Source organism: Triturus cristatus, chromosome 3_2 (assembly GCF_964204655.1).
Source record: "Triturus cristatus chromosome 3_2, aTriCri1.1, whole genome shotgun sequence".
NCBI classification, from domain to species: Eukaryota; Metazoa; Chordata; class Amphibia; order Caudata; family Salamandridae; genus Triturus; species Triturus cristatus.
This window is the reverse complement of record NC_140584.1, coordinates 927288480-927311722: the sequence shown is the minus strand read 5'-3', so window position 1 is coordinate 927311722 and position 23243 is coordinate 927288480. Positions and strand designations below refer to the sequence as shown.

Genomic DNA, 23243 nt, shown 5'->3' with positions numbered 1-23243 from the left:
TCAGAGATAAACAAAACCTATATTTTACCTGTCACAACGATGCTCATCATATGACCTCCATGTGCGCACGGTGCGTGAAGCGCATCGTGCGTTCATGGCCCATCTAGCGTAACGTGGGCACGCGGTGCGCACGGAACGAACTGCGTTAAGTGGGCGCGCACGCCACAAATGGCGTAAAGTAACTTAGCATTTAAAAAAACGTACAAATTCACTGAAAAAACCATAGGTTTCACACACGTTATAGTTAGGAATTAGCATTTAAAAAACCTTGCAAATTCACTGAAAAAACCATAGGTTTCACACATAACTCACGCAACCGTAATCCTCTGCTGATGACATATGTGTCTTTATGAAAAAAAAATATTTGTAATATATGTATAGCTAAAATTTAATGGAAGAAGACATGGGCAAATAAGTGTCTAAATACAGTATTAGCATCAGCAGAGGATTACGGTCGCGTGAGTTATAGTTGCCTACAGTAACTATAACGGGGGAATTTCATTGGTTTTTTATCAGTAAAATGTCCAGCTAACTATAAAATGTGTGAAACCTGTGGTTTTTTCAGTGTATATATATATATATATATATATATATATATATATATATATATATATATATATATATATATATATATATACACACACACAGAAAAAACCATAGGTTTCAGGCACGTTATAGTTAGGAATTAGCATTTAAAATACTTCAGAAATTCACTGAAAAAACCATAGGTTTCAGGGGTGTTATAGTTAGCTGGACTTTTCACTTGTACAAAACCATTGAAATTCCCCCGTTATAGTTAGTTCAGCTAACTATAACTCGCGCGCCCGCAATGCACTGCTGATGACGTCACATATTACATCACTCATGACATGGTCAGTGACATCACTCATGACATCACTGATGACATCTCAAATGACATCACTGATGACATCACTGATGACATCATCCAGTGAATGTGTGTTTTTCTGAAAATTAAATATATTTTATATATGTATATCTCAAGGTCGATGGAAGAATAAATGGGTATATAAGTGTCTAAATGGATGATTTGTTTTTGAAAAATTGATTGTGTAACTGACTGATTAAGTGTATCATAGTGAATACATGGCTTAGTGAATCATGTTTAAATATGTAAATATCTGTATCAGTCTCTCACTTTGTGTATAAGTGGCTGCATGGGTTGGTGAGTAGCTAAATGGGTGTCTATATAGGTTATTAGTTGGTTTTTTGAGTATCAGTCTGAGTGTCTGCATGGTTCGGTGGGGGGTATTACGTAGTGCATAGGTGCATGAATGAGTGACTCACTGTTTGTATGTGTTGAAGACAGCATGTGTGCAGGACTGTATGGGTGTGTTAGTGAGTGAATGACTGTCTCAATAGTGTCTTTATGAGTAACTACATATGTTTTAAACTAGTATATGTGACTATTGGTGTATATAAGTGAGTATATGTGAGAGTGAGAGATTGAAAGAGTTCCTGTATGAATAAGTATGTGTTTCTATAAGTGATTGTTTAAAAGACTAAGTATGTGTAAGTTTCCGTAGAAGTAAGTGTGGTGGTGTGTGTGTATAACTGTATATGCAAGTAAATGTATGTTTGATTCTTTATTAGCATGAGTGACTATGTGTGTGTGAGTAACTCTATGGATGAGTGGCATTGTGTAACAGGATGTATAGGTGTATGAGTACATATGATGAGTGAGTACATGTATGAGTGACTGTATAGGACTGTTGGTGAATGAGTGGATGTGTATGTGGATCTTAGAATTACTGAAGAGGTTGTTGTAACTGGTATTGGTATGTCCATTGTTTTGAAAATGTTAGTCTCTATTTTTGAATGTGTGTATCAAAGGTTATATTAGGGTGAGAGGAGGTCTGCCACTCTATCACAAGGATGATGCCATCAGTGATGTCATTTGAGATGTCATGAGTGATGTCACTGACCATGTCATGAGTGATGTAATATGTGACGTCATCAGCAGTGCATTGCGGGCGCGCGAGTTATAGTCAGCTGAACTAACTATAACGGGGGGAATTTCAATGGTTTTGTACAAGTGAAAAGTCCAGCTAACTATAACATCCCTGAAACCTATGGTTTTTTCAGTGAATTTCTGAGGTTTTTTAAATGCTAATTCCTAACTATAACGTGCCTGAAACCTATGGTTTTTTCTGTGAATTTCAAAGGTTTTTTAAATGCTAATTTCTAACTATGCCTACAGAGATAGGACATGTGAAGAAAGAAGAAAAAATGCACAGAAAGAAAAAAAAAGAAGTGCGGAAAGAAGCAACAGAAGTCCTCAAAGACGAAGAAAAGTGCAGGAAGAAGGATAACGTGCAGAAAGAACAAACAGAAGAGCAGAAAGAAGCCTTGTTGCAAAATCATCCTGTACCCTCAACTTTTTCAGACCGATACTGGTGGTAACTGAGTCTGACTAACCAGTCCTAGAGCCAGTGCTATGTTAAAAGACCCTTAAAATACAGTGAAAACACCTACATACACTAGGGAACATTATGCGTTGGGGTCCCCCTGTGATTAGCATGACCTCCTCTGTAAGCCCCTAGTATATAATAGGGCAGGGGGATTAAAACTACCTCTTAAAACAGGCCACAGGGCGTTTTTGCACACGTTAACTCAGGGCCCGTCCCCTCCCTTCACCACTGTGTAAACACGCCCTGTGTCCGTTTTTAGTTGGGAGATTAAGTTCATTTGAATCCTGAGGGTTCCTAGGGTCCAACTAGCCCACTAGGTACCTCCAGTAAGTGCCACAGAGCTGCGTTGCAGAGAGGTGTAAAAAGTGGCACGGCCTGGACCACCTCTCTGCAATGCAGCTCAGTGGCGCTTACTGGAAGCACTTGGTGGGCTAGTTAGCCCCCAGGGGCCCTCAGTATTGAAGGGAAATTATATCCCCAATTTAAAACATGCCATAGTGCGTGTTTGCACACGTCACCTCAGGCCCCGTCCCCTCCCTTCACCACTGTGTAAACGCGCCCTGTGGCTGTTCTAAGTTGAGAGATTAAGTCCCCTTGAATCCTAAGGGTCCCTAGGGTCCAACTAGCCCACTAGGTACCTCCAGTAAGTGCCACAGAGCTGCGTTGCAGAGAGGTGTTAAAAGGGGCTTGGCCTCAGAACACCTGTCTGCAGCGCAGCTTCCTGGCGCATACTGGAGATGCCTGTTGGGCTAGTTGGCCCTCAGGGACCCTCAGTATTGAAGAGGAATTAATTCCCCAACTTACAACTCGCCAGGGGGCGCGTTTGCAGAGTGCTGCAAGGAGGGGGCATGGCCTCGGGCACAATGCCAGTCTTTTATTTATTTAATTTTTTAAGAAGGAGGGCTGTGTGGTTCCCCTTCTTATTCTAATTTATTGGCCCCGATGACCCCATCCCCCAGGGCCTGTCTCCTAATTATATTTTTTTGACCCCAATCCCCAGGGCCGGCCACTGTTTTTTATTATTTTTAAAAAAATATATATTTATAGACACCTAGGAAATGCTGGACAAACCGTACGTACCTATCACCATGACGATTTGCGTGATATTCATTAAAAGGCGACTATGCATACAATGAATCCACGTGGAATGTATTTACACCACTAATGAAGCTCTGACATGTCTGATGCCCTACCGTGCCTAATCCCGGTAGACACTCTTGTCGTTTATTTATACAAACATGGGTAGCTATTGACGGGCACATTTAATACACATGCACACCAAGCCATTCAAAGGGGAATCGACAACAATTCGACCAAAACTATGCAAGAAGCCCCCCTCACGGTTAATAAAACACACATCCACTGCCGGATGTGTAATACTTTTTATTTTACTGTCTGGAAATGGGACGAACATCACTTGAGAGTCACAGCGCGCTCCTGGCAGAGCCCAATGCTGTGTTACACCCACCATTGCCTGCTGAGTGCCACACACCTCTGTGTTGTATTCCACTAGCTAGTGCATATGCTATGACACTCTCTAGCCCATGTGCACTGTAACACCACCCCGTGAATATGTCATGCCACACTTGTCTTCGCACAGGTTATATTGCCCCATCTAACGTGACTTCCTCGATGCCTATGTTATAACGCACAGTGCTATGCCATACATATTACAATCTGGGATCCATATCTTTGTCACAGTGCATATGCAACGTTACACTCCCCCAGCACATATTTTATATTACAACTTTAGAGACTAGTTAGGTTACACAACACTGCCCTGTGCATATTACACTCCAAGGAGCATATCGCATAGCACGCGCTAGTGCCTGTGCTATCTCACGCTCTCCAATGAATCGGTCATTGCGCACAATGTATTGCATATTATATTTCACGCCCGGTTCATCTTATATCACACTTTTTGGTGCATAGTTTATACCATACACTATATCTAGTTTTCATTTTCAATCGTGCTCTCGGGACTATGTTCTATATAACACTGTGTTCACCTACCCTTTTCACGGGCATTACATTTTGCGATAGGGGGTGGAGGGTCAGGGGGTGTTTCTGCCAAGTGAGCCCGGAGTCCCAGTCACAAACGTCCTCTTCTTCCTGAATAAAAGTGAGATTATGCTGCATACTTGTTCATATTTTAAGTAGTTCGCACAGACACACGTTTTAAAAACAATAAAGTTCCTAATACCCGCCTTCTCTGAACAGTTAGCTTGCTGCCCCATCCCCCTCCTCCCGATCCTCTGTTGTGTGAATCCATGGACTAGCCTCCTCCCTCCTGCCATGCATGGTCTGATGTGCTGCCACTGCCCTCAATTTAGTATGATGTACCAGTCCACTCCTCCTGCCCTCCATTGCCCAATTCTATGCCCCATCATTGACCTCCTGCGTAAACTCTGTGCTTAGCTTGCTGCCCCTATTCTCCTTCCCCCTGCCCTCCGATGTCTTTGTGCACGCCCCTGCTCCATCCTTTTTGCCCACCATGTTCCATGGACCTGCCACTCCTATCTACTCTGAGTGTTCTGTTGAGCTGCCACTCCCCTCCCACCTGCCTAGCATTGTCAGATGACTGTAACCTGTCCCTGCCACCTCCACCCTGCCTGTCCACATGCCATGCCCCTATCCTCTTCCTCCTGTCCTACATGGTCCATTGTACTGCCACACCCTTCTGCCCTCCCTGGTCTGTTGTGCTGCAACTGCTCCTCCTGCCTGCCCCGTGCGGTCTGTTGTGAGGCCCCTTCCACTGAACTTTGTCTGTGCACAGGTCCTGACCCTCCCTTCTGTCCTCCATCGTCCTTTGTGCATGCCCCTGCACCCTACTTCTTGCCCATCATAGCCATTGTGCTGCCACTAACCCTCCCACTTGCCATGCATAGTCTTCTGTGCTGCCATGGCCCCTCCCACCTTCCCTGTGTGGTCTGTGTGTATGCCATCACAGTCTCACTGTTGCTCTTCATGGTGTGTCTTGCTTCTAGTGCCCATCCTGCCTGACCTCCATGGCTATCTTGCTGATCCTGCCCTGCCCCCTTGACCCCAGCCCTCTGTTTACATGTGCAGACCCCTACTCCCTCCCTCCTGGCTGGTCTGTTCCATTGTAATGCCCCTGATCCGTCCCTCCTGCCCTTTATGGTCTGTTATGCTGCAGCTTTCTCTCCTGTCTGTACATTATGGTCAGCTAGCTACCAATTCCTCTTGCCTCTCTGTTCTCTGTTGTCCATGTGCATGGGCCTGTCCCCTCCCTCTTGCTTTCTATGGATTGTTGTGCTGCACTCCCGTCCCGCATGCCCTGTGTGGTGTATTGTGCTGCTGCAAACCCTGATGCCTGCCCTGCAGGGTCAGTTTGGTGCACCTCTCCATGTCCCTCCTGTCCTCTGTTATCCAAGTCCATGTCCCTACCCCATTTCCTTCCATGATCCAATGTACCATACTTGCGAACATTTTGAACTTGGTAAGAGGGAGATTTTGAAAAAAAACTGGGGTATTGATTTTCCCCTTTGAGTTACATTGAAAAAGAGGAGAATGTAGACAGGAGACAAATCAAATAAAGCCCATTTGAGCTTAAAAACATTGGACGTTTCCTGGCTGAATCGGGTCTGTTGGCATGTATGGTTGTACTACCATTGCCTCTTCCTTCTGCCCACAATGGTCTATTACATTGCCACAGCCTCTTTTGCAAGTCCTGTATTGTTGGTTTGTTGCCCCTGCCCCCCTTTCCACTGCCCTCCATAGTCTGTTGTGCTGCCACGGCCCTTCCTGCCTGCTCAGTGTGGTTAAATTGTTGCCTTTGCACCCTCCTACCTGCCTTCAATTTTCAGAGTGCGTGCCCCAGGCCTCTGCCTCTCAACAGTATCCTAATGAACAACTAGATTGCTAACATTCTATATTTATTACAAAAGTGTGGAACGCCTGACGTCATCTTGATGTAATCAAAACTGTAATACCTAGAGCATTTCCTTTAGAAATTACATATATGAGAGGGTCTTATTGGCATCAAAATTATGGTTCGTGCTCTAAAAGACTAAAATAAGGACATATTTTCTGAGTTTTCAAATAGCGACAAAGCACTTTTAAATTATTTGTTATCTTTATGTTTTTTTTATTCAGTTGACCACTTGATTAAATGTTGCACTTAGGGGAGAGGATGTGATGTTACTTCCAGAACTGCAGACTTTGCAACTGGGGAACCAGGTTGGAGTTTCTGCTTCAGCTCGACATTCTGTGATTCTGGTCAAATCACTTAATCTCCCCATGTCTACAACCAAAATGAATTTGTTCTTGTGTGATGTAACCAATGCTCATGTAAAGCACTCCAATACCTGACAAGTCTGCACTATATAACACTGCAAAAACACAAAATAATAATTGTTTTGCACACTTCTGTCATTGGGCTATATTTGGGCTACATCTGGGTGATTTTGGGCTACGTTTGGGCTCTTTTGTCTCCGGTGGCCATCATGGGAGATTGATTTGTTATGAAGTTTCCTAATTTCCTTATGTACTGCAGTCTCCTCAGTAGGAAATGCTTTCAGTGTTTTACTTCGATTCCATCATGAAGGTATTCAGATATGTCACACATTTGCCCTAAATTCTGAATGTTAGCACTCTAGTTGCTCATTAGATCACTGTAGTAAAACTACTGTTCACCATGGAAGTCTGCTCCTGGTATTAAAAGTGCATGTTTCAGTCTGCATGTCAGAATTTTTTAATGAAATAGAAGAGGATTTGAGAAGTCACTCAAAATGTGCCCTCATTTTATTTCTTCAGCATTAATCATAATTTCTATGGCAAAATGAACCCCCTCATTGTGTTCCTTTTTAAATTAAATGTTTTAAGAGTTACCACTTTAATCCAATCAAGATGGCTTCAGGTGTGCCATACGTTTATCATAAGTAGGACTGTTAGCGCTCTAGTTGTTCTTTGGAACACTCTGGGAAGCTGCAGTAGAACACAAAGGAATCAACTGACAGTCTCTGCCCTTCTTGGATGTACATGTTTTACTGAGAATGTCAGACTTCATTCTCACATGACTGAGAAAGATAATGTGAATTTACAGAAAATAAGCTCTCAGTTTAGCTTATAGATCACCTTCCAAACCTCTGTGGGAAAAGCATGAGAAAATATTTTTCTCTCAATCATGATATCCCAGCAGAAGGCTTTTTCACATGGTGAAATCACCTTAGAACATACCACAATTCCTAAAATGAGTATGGTACCATCAACAAATGATTTATAATGTAACTAAAGTCTTAAAACCTTCTATTAACTGCAATGCTTTTTAATGAGGTGCTATCATGTATATTGGTCCCAAGATGGCTGCCAACACTTCTTGGATGAAGTGCTGACAGCCAATCAGATCTCAGGATGAGATGTGTGGTTAGGCTCCGCCCACATATATATATATGATTTTACTTTTGATTTTCTCAGGAACTACTGAACAGATTTACACCAGATCTGCAAAAGGCACTTCCTTGACCTTATGGCTACCTCTCTGCCAAATTTCAAGTAATTCTGTTCAGCCGTTCGGGCTGTAGCTTGGACTAAAGGTCCTATTGAAAAATGCATGGGGAAAACGCGTTTTGGGACCCCCTCTTTTTCTCAGCCCCCGCTTGACGAATACCCCCGAGACTTTCAGGGAAGGAGCGGAGCGCCCCACCTATTTTGAAAATTTCGCGAGGATTCGTCCATCGGCGCCAAAGTTATTCCAAATAGAATGTTGCGGATTTCCTATGGAAACACGATCCTAACTATATGTTTGTCACATATATGATTGTGTTTCCGGGGTCCCGCGCATGGGCGGAAATATTCTAGTGCTTATGACTTTGATGAGGATCCCCTGGAAGAGAAAATAACGTTATTTTATTTTTCGCTACTGCAGGACTGGGTTAGGGCGTGGCGGGTGTTCCACAGAGGAGTGGTTTGGGCACACTTAAGTGCACATGACTGCTTGGCTGGCCGTCTTGGCCCGGCCAAACATTCATGCGCACTTTGCATATATCCCACAAGGCTGTAATGCACAGCCTGGTGGGGAATATGCATAGGCTCACTGTCTCCATCTGAGCACCAATCCATGGTGCTCGGACCAATCTCATAGCAGCGTTGTGATTGACTCGGGGGAGCCTGTGTGCCCAGGTGCTTCCTGCAGTTTCTTCCAGACTGGAGTCAGGAAGAGAAGCAAAGTGGAGACGAAGGAAAGGCGGTGCCAAAGTTAAGTGCTATCCCCTTTCCCCCCCCCCCCATTTTCAAATTTCGGGGATCTAGAAAAATGCTGCTACGATTCCATGAACAGAAATTTGAATGGAATGCAAAACAATTAAATAAAATATAGAATGGAATATTAAAAGCATCCCATGGTCACATGGGACAAACAAACAGAGGCCATGCCAACTGGACAGACATTGGATTCAAGGCAGGACCAAAAAGAATCACTAGACAAACTTTACTAAAGGAAGGATTTGGTAGGCTACTAAGGTCACAAACCAGAGTATGTTGTATAAAAAAAATCAATTTAAAACATGTATTGAAGTGCCAACATGGCTGGTTATCATCAAAAGCTTAAAATTCAGAAACTATACCTGTATGCTTAGCTAAATCCCACAATATATTCACATGACTTCACACATTACACCAAGTGCTATCCGATACGGTGGGATATAGGGAAAAAAAGGCTATAGTACTACGATCACTTATCAGATGATCTTTACAAGAAAGCCTCATCGCAGATTAAGCAATGTATTTGCAAATCTTATACGGAAAAGAAAGAAAGCACCATAATGATTTCATTATAGGAGGACTTCTTCTAAGTCGATCTAAAAAATGATGGAGAAGACAAAAAAGGAAAAGTTACCCACCTGTAATCCCAGTTCTCTTCCAGGGGAATCCTTAAAGTCATAAGCATGGAATAGCCCCGTCCATGCAGTGAGATCCCGGAGCACTTTAAATCAAAATTCATATAGTTATAACAAACTTTGTACACAGTACTTTACATACATACATCACTGAAGCCTAAGGAAAGCTAAAAGATGGCTTTCCATCATCAAAACAAACCATTTCTAGATGGATAGCTTCCTGTATACTTCTTTCATGCCAACTATCTAAGAGGCCCCTATCTGGTAGAGCAAAAGAACATTCGACAAGGGGGAAGGCTGCAAAAGAACATTCGACAAGGGGGAAGGCTGCAACTATAGCTCTTCTTAGAAATGTTCCCATGTGAGAAATACGTAAAGCTGGTACCTGAAAATCTCTACATACTTTTACTAGAAACTACTGTCTAGATACACCCTTGAAAAGCAGATACTCAAGTAGGTCAGGCTTCTTTGAGGAACCTTTTCAGGGGATTGTTGGAGCGGATGTATTTCATGTCCGCTTCATGTGGGATGGCCTTGCTAATCTATTCAGTACTTATGACCATTGCTGAGGATTCAATGGAACAACAGGACAGGTTGCTCACCTGTGATCCCATTTGTTTTACAGGGTAATCCTCAAAGTCATAACAAACCCTCCCACCTACCCAGACGGGAACTATTGCTTCACCCAGGAATCCGTATTTAACTAAAAATTACCCGACCTAAATGTCATCTGAGGGCATGATGGAAGAGAGAGAATACTGTGAGGTCCATAAAGGCACAGTGCCAGTTTTCTCTACTATTCTTTCCTTTTAAAAACAGGTTTGTGAAAGAGTTTCCATGGTAATTTTGTTATTAATGACATGTCTATATAACTGGTTTCTTTTTAAAATGAAAATTCAATTTAATCTGGCCTTTTTTTAGGCTACAGACGTATGTAATGTACTGTGTACAAAGTTTTTTATACATATATGAAAATCTATACCAATTGCTATGGGATCCCCGCTCATGGGCGGGACTATTAGGTGCTTATTACTATTGATGAGGATGCCTTGGAAGAGAAACAATGTGTCAAACCAGGCTTCATGCAAACATGTTCCATAAAACTTCCTTATCAAAATATGCTCTTTACGAGAAGATGCATCTAGTGTGTAATACCTACAGAAGGCATTGGGAGCAGCCACTGTAGCAAGCAGATACATTTGTGCAATGGGTGAGTGCCCTAGGAAAGCCAGACTACTTAGCAGCAATGAAGTGAGCATAATGTCTCAGAAGAGGATGAACCTCTGTCTTGTCAAAGGACAAGGATATGTACAGGACAAGACATTACTGCCACTGAGTAATGATCACAATTCTACAGTAGCACTGGAAAAGACAATAGCTCAGCAAATGTGCTACAACATGTAGAATATACAAAAAAGGCAAAAATATAAAAGTAAAGTAAAAGCAGAGCAGCACAGGCACATCAGGCTTGCACTTCATTTCTAGCAGCTGCATATATCAGGCAAAATGCTGTCACTCACATAGCAAGAAAACCCTCTGAAGGGTCTAACCCATTCCCACATACTGTACGGGGTGGAAGCAATCCGCGAATGACACTTTAACAGACCAATAGATGAAGGTGGCTGACCATAAGCCTTTCTATGTATGTGTGTTAGTATAATTTTCTTTTGGGGGGGGAGGGGGGGGGGGGGGGGAGGGTAGGCACAGATGGAAGGCTAGCAAGCAAGCTAATGCGGTCTTAAGGCCAAATCTAAGAGTAGTCACTGATGGTGATAAAAAATGCAGACTGTTAAAAACAACACTTTCATTGTTTTGTCTTTAATACATCAAATGTTAATATGAAAATTAAAGAGTACTGCGCACGGAGGTAGCTTCCCTAGAAATTGTTAGGTTCGTTGGTGAATGCCATGGTGATGCGTGGTGATTTTTACAAGTAGTTGCAAATAAAAGGGCCAGTGTATAGGGCAGATCTGCAGGGGAAGCCTTCCTCTGCAGTCCCAGCCTCTCTACTGTGTACATATCTAGGTGATGTCTGTGGGTGTTAATTGCCTCCACCTGCCACCTCCAGTAGTAGGGTATTACACAAACACACAGCAGTATGAAAACCCTTTAAAAATCTATAACTCTTTCCTGGAAAATATTATTGCACGGGAATACACTGAGAACCATTTAAAATCATTAGGAACTTTTTTATTTGTCAACAAACATTACCAATTAAGTCCTTATTTTAACATACCAGTAGTAGCCTTTGCCACTCTGAGGAATTGCCGCCACAAGCGTCTAAAAGATGATCTAACTTCCAAAAGGGTGTTATTCTTTTAAGTAGGAATTGGATCCCTCCAAGTTGTGAATGAATCACTTCAACTATTGGATTCTTCAACTATCGGAACAGGGTGTTGGCTGGACGATCAGTTGATGAAACGCTCTCTTTACCACTTTCAGTTTATGAAAGGACACGTGAAAATTAGAAAGAAAACACTTGACGTTCACAGATTGCTCTGGCCGATCTTTTGAGTAGGAAGCCATTTTTCCACAGGAGCAGGTCAAGGTCATAAGATGTGATGCACTTTAATTATCTTATAATAAAGAGTCAAAGACCCCCAAGAATCTGTGGCACAGGATCTGATTGGAAGATGTAAATGAAGAAATCCTTTAACGTGTGCACTGCAGTAGGTAGTGATGGCTGACAGATAAACCTGGCAGATTACAAGAATTTCAGATTCAAAATATGTTAAATTTCAAGACAGGTAATGAGGCCAGTAGAGGACTATAATAATGTCCAACAGTCCAGTGACCAGAACAAATCTGTTTGCACTTATACTGACATCAGGTAGAGTCTTTCAAGGCTGCACACAAGAGCGGTTTTAGATTCCTATATGTGGTGGTGTGCTAACTTCCCAGAAACCCTGCTCTCAATATCAGCAAAGGTAGAGAGAGATGGAGAATCCCTGCCCCAGAATCCACTGTATAAAGAGATGCAGAACTTCGTATTGGTGTAAGAAGTTGTTCATAGTGGGAAACGGGATGTAAATATTCACCAGCCAGAATGGGGCTCTGAGAATCATCATAGTTGTCAGAATTCTTGACTTGCTTGCATATCCTATGAATTAAGGGAGTTGGCAGGCATAGTGGAGACAAAAATGGCCTGCTCAATCCAAATCGAATGCATCTCAATTCTACCCTGCTCTGAGGACACTGTTCATTTTGATTCCATCTGAGAAAATCCACTTTTATTGAATAATAGTTCAACAACTGACAAATATCCCTGCCATTTCAGAGGAGAATTTTCCAACCGGCTCTGGCGATCCACTTTTAGACTGTTTTTACCATCCTAATGAACAAACAATAACAAGCATTGGCATAGCCAATAGGTCTCGCCTTTGGGACCTTCTAAGCCTTTAGCCATGCAGCACATTATCCTGGGTGCTGTGCTGCCAGGGATTGAAAAGCTATAGAATTACTGCACACTGGGTCATGCAGTGTGATTCAGGAAACATTTATGGACACATGAAGCAGCCAGGGCTAATGCACTTTTTTTTTTATAAAGTGCATTAGCACTGTATGCTATGTACGCAGAGACGCTGGCTGAATACAGTATGGGCAGCAGCAATGCATGCTTCCCTCGCAGAGACACTGACTGAATGCAGTATGGGGAGGCAGCAGCGACACACACTACACACAGACACACACACACACACACTACACACACTTCACTCACACAACTAGCACTGCAAGCTTCACTCACACACCCAGCAGTGCAAGCTTCACTCACACACACACACAGCAGTGCAAGGTTCACTCTCACACACACACAGCAGTGCAAGGTTCACACACACACACACACACACACACACACACACACACAGCAGTGCAAGCTTCACTCACACACACACAGCAGTGCAAGCTTCACTCACACACGCACCCAACAGGCAGCGCAATGCAGGTTCCCTCGCAGGATTTGAAAATGCACCCCAGGTCATGCAACCCTATTAAAGGCGGGGGCAACTGTGGCCAGGACCATTTTGTGGCCCTCACCGCGGAGACATTGAGACAAGAAGCTGTACCTTTGCCAAAGAAGAAGATCAGAGTCGCCGCCGCAACCTAGGGCAGCTTGAGGAATGTGCTCATGGGGCATCTGGCTTGGGCACACGGTTGGGCAGGAGGTGATCGTGTCAAGAGAGGCAGTGGATTGAAATCACCAATGCAGGCCTCGAGCACTTACCAGAGGTGAGACAATGGGCAGGTGAGTATTACCCGCCCACAGAGTGTGAAGACCGATATCACTGTTGTGGCCCGGGACCTTCGTGAGACAATAGGCGGCACCCGCCTGCGAATAAAGACTGGCCCAACTTTGATTAAGACCGGCTAGCTATGTCATCTATCGGAGGCAGGAGAAAATGAGCGTCACCTGGGACCTGCCTACAAATCCAAAAGGAAGCGGCAATTTAAAGGTACAGGCCACTATGCGTGTCAGGCAGCAGGCAGGACAAAAGCAATTACAGAAAATAGAGCCTGGCCACGCGGCCACAAACTGAACGTGAACGGGAAGCCTTTGAAATACGAAACCGAAATGATGGCACACAGTGCGCCCCTGCTCGTAACTGCAAGCCATAGGCGGATACATGGTGAGGCATGCATCCGCCTCTGCCCAATTCCGTGCCGTCTTCTTTAGGAAGACACACGCAAAGACCAATTAAAATAATGCAAAAAAAAAAAAAAACACGCACAAGCGTCTGGAAAGCCCAGAGTGATTCAAAGAGGTTGTTTTCCTAGAGCAACGCATGCGCGCTGCACTAGGCTCGACCTAAAAAGCAAATTTTTTAAGCGCCCTGTCTCGCACAAAAACAGCTAGCTGGCATGGGGAACGACACTGTTGAGCCCTTTTTCCCCAAACATAACTTGGCTGTTTTGTTATCTTAGAGAATACTGATAACTTTGCTCTCAAAAGGGGGAATACATTACTTTACTCCAAGAAGATACCCATCAATTGCAAATAAATTATATAGTCATCACTTGTGCATGCCACAATACTTGAAGGATCACTTCCGAGCCATAAAAAATCCCCAGTGAAATAATTAGCACTGTTATTTGAGGGATATGCTGTTCGATGGGCTGGTGGCTTAAAAGCTTCGAGGAGACAGGCTTTTCTAGAGCGACCAGAAAGGAGTCAAATACGTATTGGGACTAGGAGAAATAGACACATTTTAAAAGTCCAAGGGACGGATTTAATTTCTTATTTATTGGTTTAAATTAAGCCTTCCTCTATGTATTCTAGAACTTTATTCTCTCAATTTCTCACCAACGGTTCAATTCCCTTAACACCATCGTCCATCCCTTCCTCTGGGCTGGAGGCTGTCCTGAATACAGTTTGTTAATTGTCTGCAGTCCCCTTATGAGGAATGGAAGCAGCAGATCTACAATGCTATTACATCGCCTCACAAGTGACTGTGATTAACGATTGGCTCAACTGGGATGAGACGATCCGGCATACCGAGCAGGGATGACACTGTTGGAACTCGATCAAATAATGGTGTTACTATACACATGTCAACGGAGCGTTTTTTCTTAGTTGAGGAGTAGCACTCCGACTCACGGGATGGGATGGTAAACTGACATGCATGAATCCTCCTTGGCAGGGGCATGGTAGCACCAATTTAATGGGCTGGCTGGGTTTGCCAAATGGGACAGGATTGGAATCATCCTTCTTGCAGATGTGTGGCTAGGGTTAGGGAACTGTATTCAATCATTTCAAGAAATACAGGAACAGTATCAACTCTCCCATGCCCAATGTCATAAGCACTTACAATTACGACACGCTCTCGCATCCAACATTCCCACAGTGACAATCATTCCTGAAATGTAGTCCCCTCAGCCTCCCTGACTGGGAAGCACATCAGAGGCGCAATCCCGCAAATCTATCGCTCCCTGGTTATTAACGCCTGAACCAGTTGAAGAAACTGAAGTAGAACTGTAAGGCATGGGTAATCAAACTTAACGATGCAGAGTGGTAAGGGGCCCTGACGGCCCCTCAGGAATTGGCTAACTCCATAGCCTCACTCTAGTCCAGCTTAACTAGTTCCACCTAACTTACATGACTCCACAGCGGCTTCAACGGGCAGGCAGAATCTCATGGGCCAACTGGTTCCAGTGTTTCTCACCGGACGTAGACTTCTTCCATATTGTATGGTCCTGTCCTGTGCTGGCTCGGTACAGACAGCAGATAGGGCAGAACTTGTTAGTCCTGGCCAGACCACTAGAACTCTCACCCAGAGTTGCTCTTCTAGGGCTCCTGGAGGAGCTGGGGCAGGGCCGAGGCTGGAGTGTACATTCATCGGGGTCGCTACGCTGATTTCCAAATGAGACATTGCCCGGAAATGAAACTCCGAGAACCCTCCATAGCTAAATATTTGGCAGGCAGGGGTGGACTGGTGTCCTCTGCAGGAACAGCACATCTATGCTGCCAGAGGCTGCCCACAGAAACACAGGAGGATTTGAGGCAAATAGTCGGAGTACTATTGTTTGGGCTCTGATGATTGACCAAGTTGATCTAGTGACAAACACAGCTGTCTGTGTACTGATAGTTGTGACTTTACAGTCATTGCGTTCGGTGATAAAAAACAAAATTTGGTCATAAAAATATAGAGGGAGCCTTCCTGAAATATTAAACATAAATATGAACATTTGCAAAGAAATTCAAAAGCAATATAAATGCAAGTAAGAAAATACTTATGAGCATCCATTCATGAAATCAGAAAAAACTGACTTCGTAAAAAGGGTCTTAAGGAGCACTCATTGTGTGGTAAGACCATTCAAGTAAAGTGGCTTCATGTCATACTGCAAAGAATTACAGTACCGATATGAATGTTTTCATGATTTGAACCTGAACAATACTACGGTTCTCTCTTCTGATACCCAAGCATTATTTTGTACAATATAATCAGTGACCATCATACATGGGGCACCAAATAGCTGTCCAGAAATTTGAACATCTTTTTACAGATTTATGTTCAACTTTCTGGTAATCAAATGTAGAAATTTATATCAGCAAACCATTCACAAAACAACCAGTGGCAATGCCAAGAGTTCTATCTTTAATGTATCAACACATGTAATTACATGAATTCACAAATCCTGTTTGCATGTGCAAATGTTGGTTATTATGGTACAACCTGCTCAACTGACTTTCGCAGTGTTGCAAAAAGGTAGCAAAAAAAGAATTGCTCATGCTTTTAGACAAAATTAACATGCTAAATACAATGCACAGGTTCAACATAATAGGGTATGTTTTGTGACTAGCCAAAGTATTACGTGACGCCTGACCTGCACAAGTAGCATTGTTCAGGAAGAAACTTAACAGACATATTTTATTTAAGGGGACCTAGCACTAGCAGTCAAGATCTAGGACGAGGATTGGAGAGAGTACACTTTGAAACATCCAAAACCTTCTACAGAGAATGAGTGGATGATGTAAGGAACAGAGTTATTACTTTTCAGAAGGGCACAAGACCGGCATCAAGGTTTTGCAGAAGGTAGGTAAAACATGTACAGAGCAAATGATGAATCGGCATAGTTAACCACATCTAGCAACATTGGTGACCTGCCAAAGGTGATCCCAGATTAACAAAATGGCCTCCTCTAGGAGATAAACTGGAACATCCAAAAAGATACAGAAGAGTTGCTAAATGCCCACGCACATCAGTAATCTGACACAGAATGTCAAAAATGTGTGTGCAAGTCTAACAAGAGTGTGGATAATCTACTAAGAATTCGGAATAAAGATCTGCTCAGAATGATGGAGCCTTCAGAGACAATGGATCTGCCCCTAGTGAGATACGGGTTATAAACTGGCTGTCCATATGGAAGTATTCTAACAGAACTAATGACAACACAATGTGTGTGTGTGTGTGTGGGGGGGGGGGGGGTTATTGAGCTATCAAGACTATATAATTAATACTACCAAAAATGTACCACTGTGGACTCCTAACAGTTAAGGCCGCCCCCTCCCTTGTCTTGTGCTAGTATAGGAAACCGATCTGGTTATGCACCTGGTTTGACTGTACAAGCTGCCACCTGGACATAGCAATTAAATAGTCACCATGATATGAAGTAAACAAATGTGTATGCTGGCCTCTCAGGCAAGACCATACTCATGCAAAGTGGGCGGGCTGAATGGCTTTGATAGATACCTGCTCAGTGCTCCATCCACCCCCACTTTTCTTTTAACTTTATTTACCAGTTTGTCACATATCAAAATAATACATGCATGGCAGTTCACTGTCAGTTACAGCACCATTGAAGCAGGAATATAAACAACGTACTGGAGCATTTCAATATTGACATGTCTATAGTAGTTGGTGTGAAAGACTCAGCAGTTCAATAAAATCACAGTCCTGTAGGCCTCTCTCAGTCCTCAGTTGCAGCAGTCCCCTGGCAACCGCAGGATCCCCCCCATAACACTAGAAGCAACAAACGTAAAAGGCCAAACATTCGAGAGATTTCGTGCATGGCGGGGAGCAAAGGTACGTGTATCACAATACAAGAGAATGAAATCAGTTAACCCCATACCCTCTGGGACTATGCCCCGTTCTAGATGAGTGTTGGAGGCTTGCCGTAAAGCTTCCACATAGGATTGGTAGGGGCCCCATATATCTTTAGGGCAGGAAGAACTAGGCACTATGCTGGCGTAAATCTCGCCATTAGTATTATAGTAGGCCAGGCTGTGCAGCCAACCCTGTAAAGTAGGTGCTGACTTGCTGCCCCAATGAATTGCAATTTCTCTTTTGGCCAGTAACAGACCTAGGGATGCAAGTTGTCTAACCCCTTTGGGGAAGTTAACCGTGTAGCCCAGAAGAGCAACTTCCGTAGTAGGGGTAAGGGGCAATTTGATCATGTCTCCTAGGGTGCGGGATATCTTTTCCCAGTAGGCCTGGTGCTTAGGATATGTCCATGTGAGGTGTGCAAAATCTGTATGAGGGGCAGCGCATTTCTGGCAGTTATGTGGTCTGGATGGATCTAGTCTGTGTGCTTTGTCAGGAGTAAAGTAGATTTGGCGTAGGAACTTGAAATGGAGAAGTTTATGCTTGCTGTTGAGAGACTTCCTTCGTTACTGCGCAACACTTAGCCCACTGCTCATCCGTAATGGGGCAGCCCAAGTCGATTTCCCAGTCCTTGCGGACCTTGTCGTCGTCTACCGGCCGCATACTAGCACATCCTTTATACAGTTTAGATATTAGATGAGCACCATTTGCGCTATTTATTATCAACGTAAGAGGAGAGACCGAATCGGGTTCAATTGGGAAATTAGGCAGTGTGGTGCGAAGAGCCGAACGGATGCGGCCCAGCACGAAGCTGTCCATAAAGATGATGCCTTGGAAACGGGCATCATGCGACACCGAGAAGATATGCCCCTCTGGATATAAATCTCCCAGTTTGGAAATATATTTGGATAAAGTGCGTTGTACCAGCTTTTCACCGGTTATCGGCAGCCAGCAAGCGTTGGGGATAGGTAAGGCAGAGGAATACAATGTGGTGGCGACAGTAAACCGCCTCAACTTATCCCAGGCCTAACTGGTAGTGGAGACTGTTTGTATGTCATTAGGGTCTCTGGGAACGCCCTTGGGCAGCACAAAGGACAACCGCTCAGGCAGAACAAAATCCGCCTCTGAGCGAAGAAATGGGATCCTGGCGCCCGGATGAAACCATGCATATGCGTAGCAGCATTGAGCCACCAAATAACATCTACCCCCACTTCGATCACAATGAGGTCCAAGGGGAATAAGACTATCAATGGTTACAGTTTTAGGCAACTGGGTGTTGGCGAGTTAGGAAGTTTAAAAAGCAGTTTCAATTAAACAGTACTAACGAAATCAGACACACACGATTATAGATCAATTTATGATTACAGCTACTCACATCTATTCGACAGCATGACAAGATATCATTACAAAGTTCCCAACTAGTGAATTATCACTATTTATGAAATAAGAGAGGGGGGTAGAGGGGTTCTCGAGGGAGCTTCACAAACATTTTTTAAAAAGAACTTACCTTTCCGCCGGTCCCGCGTCTTTGGTCCGGCTTCTGCTCTCCTGCTTCCAACCTCAGGAACAAGAAGCAGACAGCCAGGCTCCCTCCCCATAGGCAATCACAAGGCTGCAATGCGGCGGTGTGATTGGTCTGAGCGCCATGACATGGCGCTAAGCCAGGGGCTCTAGGGGTGGCCATATTCTCCATGCAGGCTGTAATGCAGGCTGTAATACAGCCTGCATTTACAGCCTGCATGGAGTAGGGAAAAGTGTGCATGACTGGTTTGGGCGGCCTGAGTAATTGCGCACTTAGGAGTGGGTAAACCACTCCTCCTCTGCGTGCCTCAGCAACCCCGCCCACCTGCAAAGGGAACATATAATGATAATAGCTTAGTTATTATCATTTTATATTTCCTCTCTTTTCCAATGCTCGAATGCAGTGAGGCGATGCTCCTCTGCCATAGCCGTGGAGCCGCCACTGTAATTCTCCATGCTGGAAGTTATTGCAATTATAAGTACACAGGAAAAAACTATTGGCCATTTCTTGCACTCTACCCTACTCTACTATGCACCACTGCACTCTACACCACTCCACTCTGCAAAACTGCGTTCTGTGCCAATGCACTATATGTCACTACTCTATACACTCCACTCTGCTCCACTCTATGCTACTTCACTCTACTATGCACCACTGCACTCTACGCCACTCTAATACACTTTGCGCCACTGCACTTTATGCCACTGCAATCAACAGTGCGTCACTACTCTGCGCCATTCACTATGCCACTGCAAACAGTGTCACTCTACTCTGCGTCACTGCACTCTACGCCACTGCAATCAACATTGTATCACTCTACCCAGCGCCACTGCACTCTACGCCACTGCAATCAACAGTGCGCCACTGTACTCTACGCCACTGCACTCGAAACCAATGCACCCTATGCCACAGCACATATGTAAAATACTTTGCATCACTGCACTCTGCAACATTCTACTCTATGCCACTGAACGCTAGGTCACTCTGCACCATTGTGCTCTACATCACTGCACTCTAAGACACTCTATTCTACTCTGCAGCACTGTACTATATGTCTCTAGTCTGCGCCACTTTGCATAACTGCCCTCTATACCATTGCACACTATGCCACTTTACTGCACACTATGCCATTTACTGCACACTATGCCATTGATCTATACGCCACTGTAACGCTCTACTCCGTGCCAAAGCACTTTGCACCACTCCACATCACACAACTCTTATGCACCCAGCACCACTCCACTCTAACCGGCACTCACTCCACTCTACTTTGCAACACTGCCTTCTCAGCCACTCTACATCGCTCCACTCTACGCCACTTTACTCTACGCCAATCTACTCTAATCTACTCTGCACCTGTACTCTACGACACTTTACTCAATTCCACTGCAATATACTCCACTTCACTCTACTCTGAAACAATCTACTCTATGCCACTGCAGTCTATGTCACTCTATTCCACTTTGCACTAATCCACTCTACACCGATCCACACTACGCCACTCAATTTTATGTTGCTGTACTCTATACCAATACTCTCTACATCACTTTACTCAAAACCAATACACTCTACACCACTGAACTCTATACCAATCTACTCTGCATCACTTCATTGTATGCAACTATACTCTACGACACTGCACTCTACTTCACTCTACGCCATTGCACTGTCACATTACTCTGCAGCACTACACTTTCTGCTACTGAACTCTACATCACTACACCACTCTGTGCCAATGCACACTATTGTGCATTGCTTGACTCTTATGCAACTGCACTGTACCCTGCACAACTCCACTCTATGCCACTCCGCTCTCCTGTCACTCTACTTTGCAATACTGCCCTCTCAGCCACTGAACTCTACGCCATTACACATCACGCCACTCTACGCCAATCCACTCTAACCCACTCTAAGCCACTTTGCACTGGTATTCAATAAAGTGTCGTAGAGCAATCTATGCAACTTCACTCTACTCCGAAACAATCTACTCTAAGCTACTGCAGTCTATGCCACTCTATTCTACTTGGCACCAATTGAGTCTACCCCACTCAATTTTATGTATTTTGTATACAGAACATATGCAGGTAGGCACAGATTTGCCTTAGTCAATTTAAAGCTTCCCACAGATCGTGGTGGATTGAGGGGCCCTGATTTTAACAAAGCAGTTCAGCTGTAATGGGTGGCTCGGTTGCTGGCAGGCCACTCTGTCTGAGATGAGACCATCCAACATTCGCAGGAATGAATACAAGTTATTGGAATTATTGCTTCCAGATGCAACTTTGCCAAGGGACTCCACCCTATATTGCGATCCCTTAACTACTCCACGACTGAGCATACCGCTCTTTAACCCCTTCAATGCCCATGACGAGATGGTCTCGTCATGGGCCGCGGTTGCGCTGTGCCCATGACGAGACCATCTCGTCATGAACTCCGCCCGCTAATAGAAAGCCCGGCACAGGGCGGGGAAAGGGCGTGGCACACAAGGGGTTAAACAGGATCTTTTAAATAGCGCTCTGAAATATTGGGAGACTGCTGGAATCACTACACTAGGATAACTATTTCCAAAGGGCACCCTACTCTCATTTGAAACAACAGTTAAACAACACAGTCTACACAAAGGATAATTCCTAACCTACAGAAAGTTTGCCGTAGCACTTCACATCCTATACAAAATAACAATCAATGAACCACAGACACATAATCTAATTCAGATGCAGCACACCATGGAAGTTAGTAAAAAGTGATCTCATGGTTTAGGAAGCCTATCCAATGCCATACTGGCATTTCAATAGATATTTTAGATAATTGGGAAACCGACATGGGTAGAGCCCTCAACAATAAAGAGTGGGAAAAGCTACTGACGAGCCCAAAACAAGGTCCTTCTGTAACACTAGATTCAAACATATCCAGTTTAACATTTTACATCAGCATTCTTGACAACTGAAAAGCATACAGATTCTATGTTGGCACCAAAACCAATTGTCTCAGATGCCACATACCTACAGCTAGGATTACAGGGACTGCTGCCAATTGGGTACTTATTGGAGGGATACTGTAGAAACATCATCAACTATCACAGGATGCAAGGATATATATACTCTGGAATGTTGTATCATAGGTCTTATTAAACATGCCAAAAATCACAGAGTGTAAAGCAGATTCTTAGACTTAGCAGTCTTCTTGGCTAGAGGATCCATTACAAGGGAACGGAAAGCAAGTTTCCTCCTGTAACGGTACACAAGCAAGGGACAAAATAGGAAGAACACAAATTTACTGCTCTGTGTACAGAACAGTCTTAAGGTCTCAGGAAACATCCTATCACCAACCAATGGATCGAATTAATATTTGCTCTGAAGAGGAAACCCAGTGAAGACACCAGACCACCTGGAGCCCAAATTTAACCTACACAGATCTGGTCACGAAATTATTGATTGTTTAATGTGGAATAGATGTATGAGCTTGTTAAAGCATACAGCACTATGAATGAATGTGTCATAGTTATATCTATGGTTTACCCTTTTCAAGTTTATGATCTTACAACTATTAAAGTCTTCTCACATGGCGAGGTACTATCACGCCTACGCCATGACTCAAAGTTGTGACTAAGGAAACCTGCTTCTTTAACCACTGTATTGCCTGCGATATTGTCCTTGGTGTAATATGCGTGAAATGTTAAATAGTGGGATACAGATTAATACTGCAATAAAATGTAATATGATGATAGAGCACTACAACATTTATTGAGCAGGTTCTCAGACCTAGAAAGGCCATTCAACATACTTATTCTCCTGCATTGCAAGAATCATTGCTAGACAAGAGCACTGAGCTTTTCATTCAAATGCAGTAACATGAAATGGGAATTTGTAAGAGAGAACGGAGACCAGGGATTTTAAAGAAA

General features: G+C 43.7%; 1 protein-coding gene across 6 annotated transcripts in view; it reads right to left on the bottom strand.

The window, feature by feature from the left end:
* The window catches only part of VMP1 (vacuole membrane protein 1), an 810872-nt gene that overhangs the window by 690135 nt on the left and 97494 nt on the right, over window positions 1–23243 (bottom strand). The gene's annotated exons all lie outside the window — the stretch shown is intronic.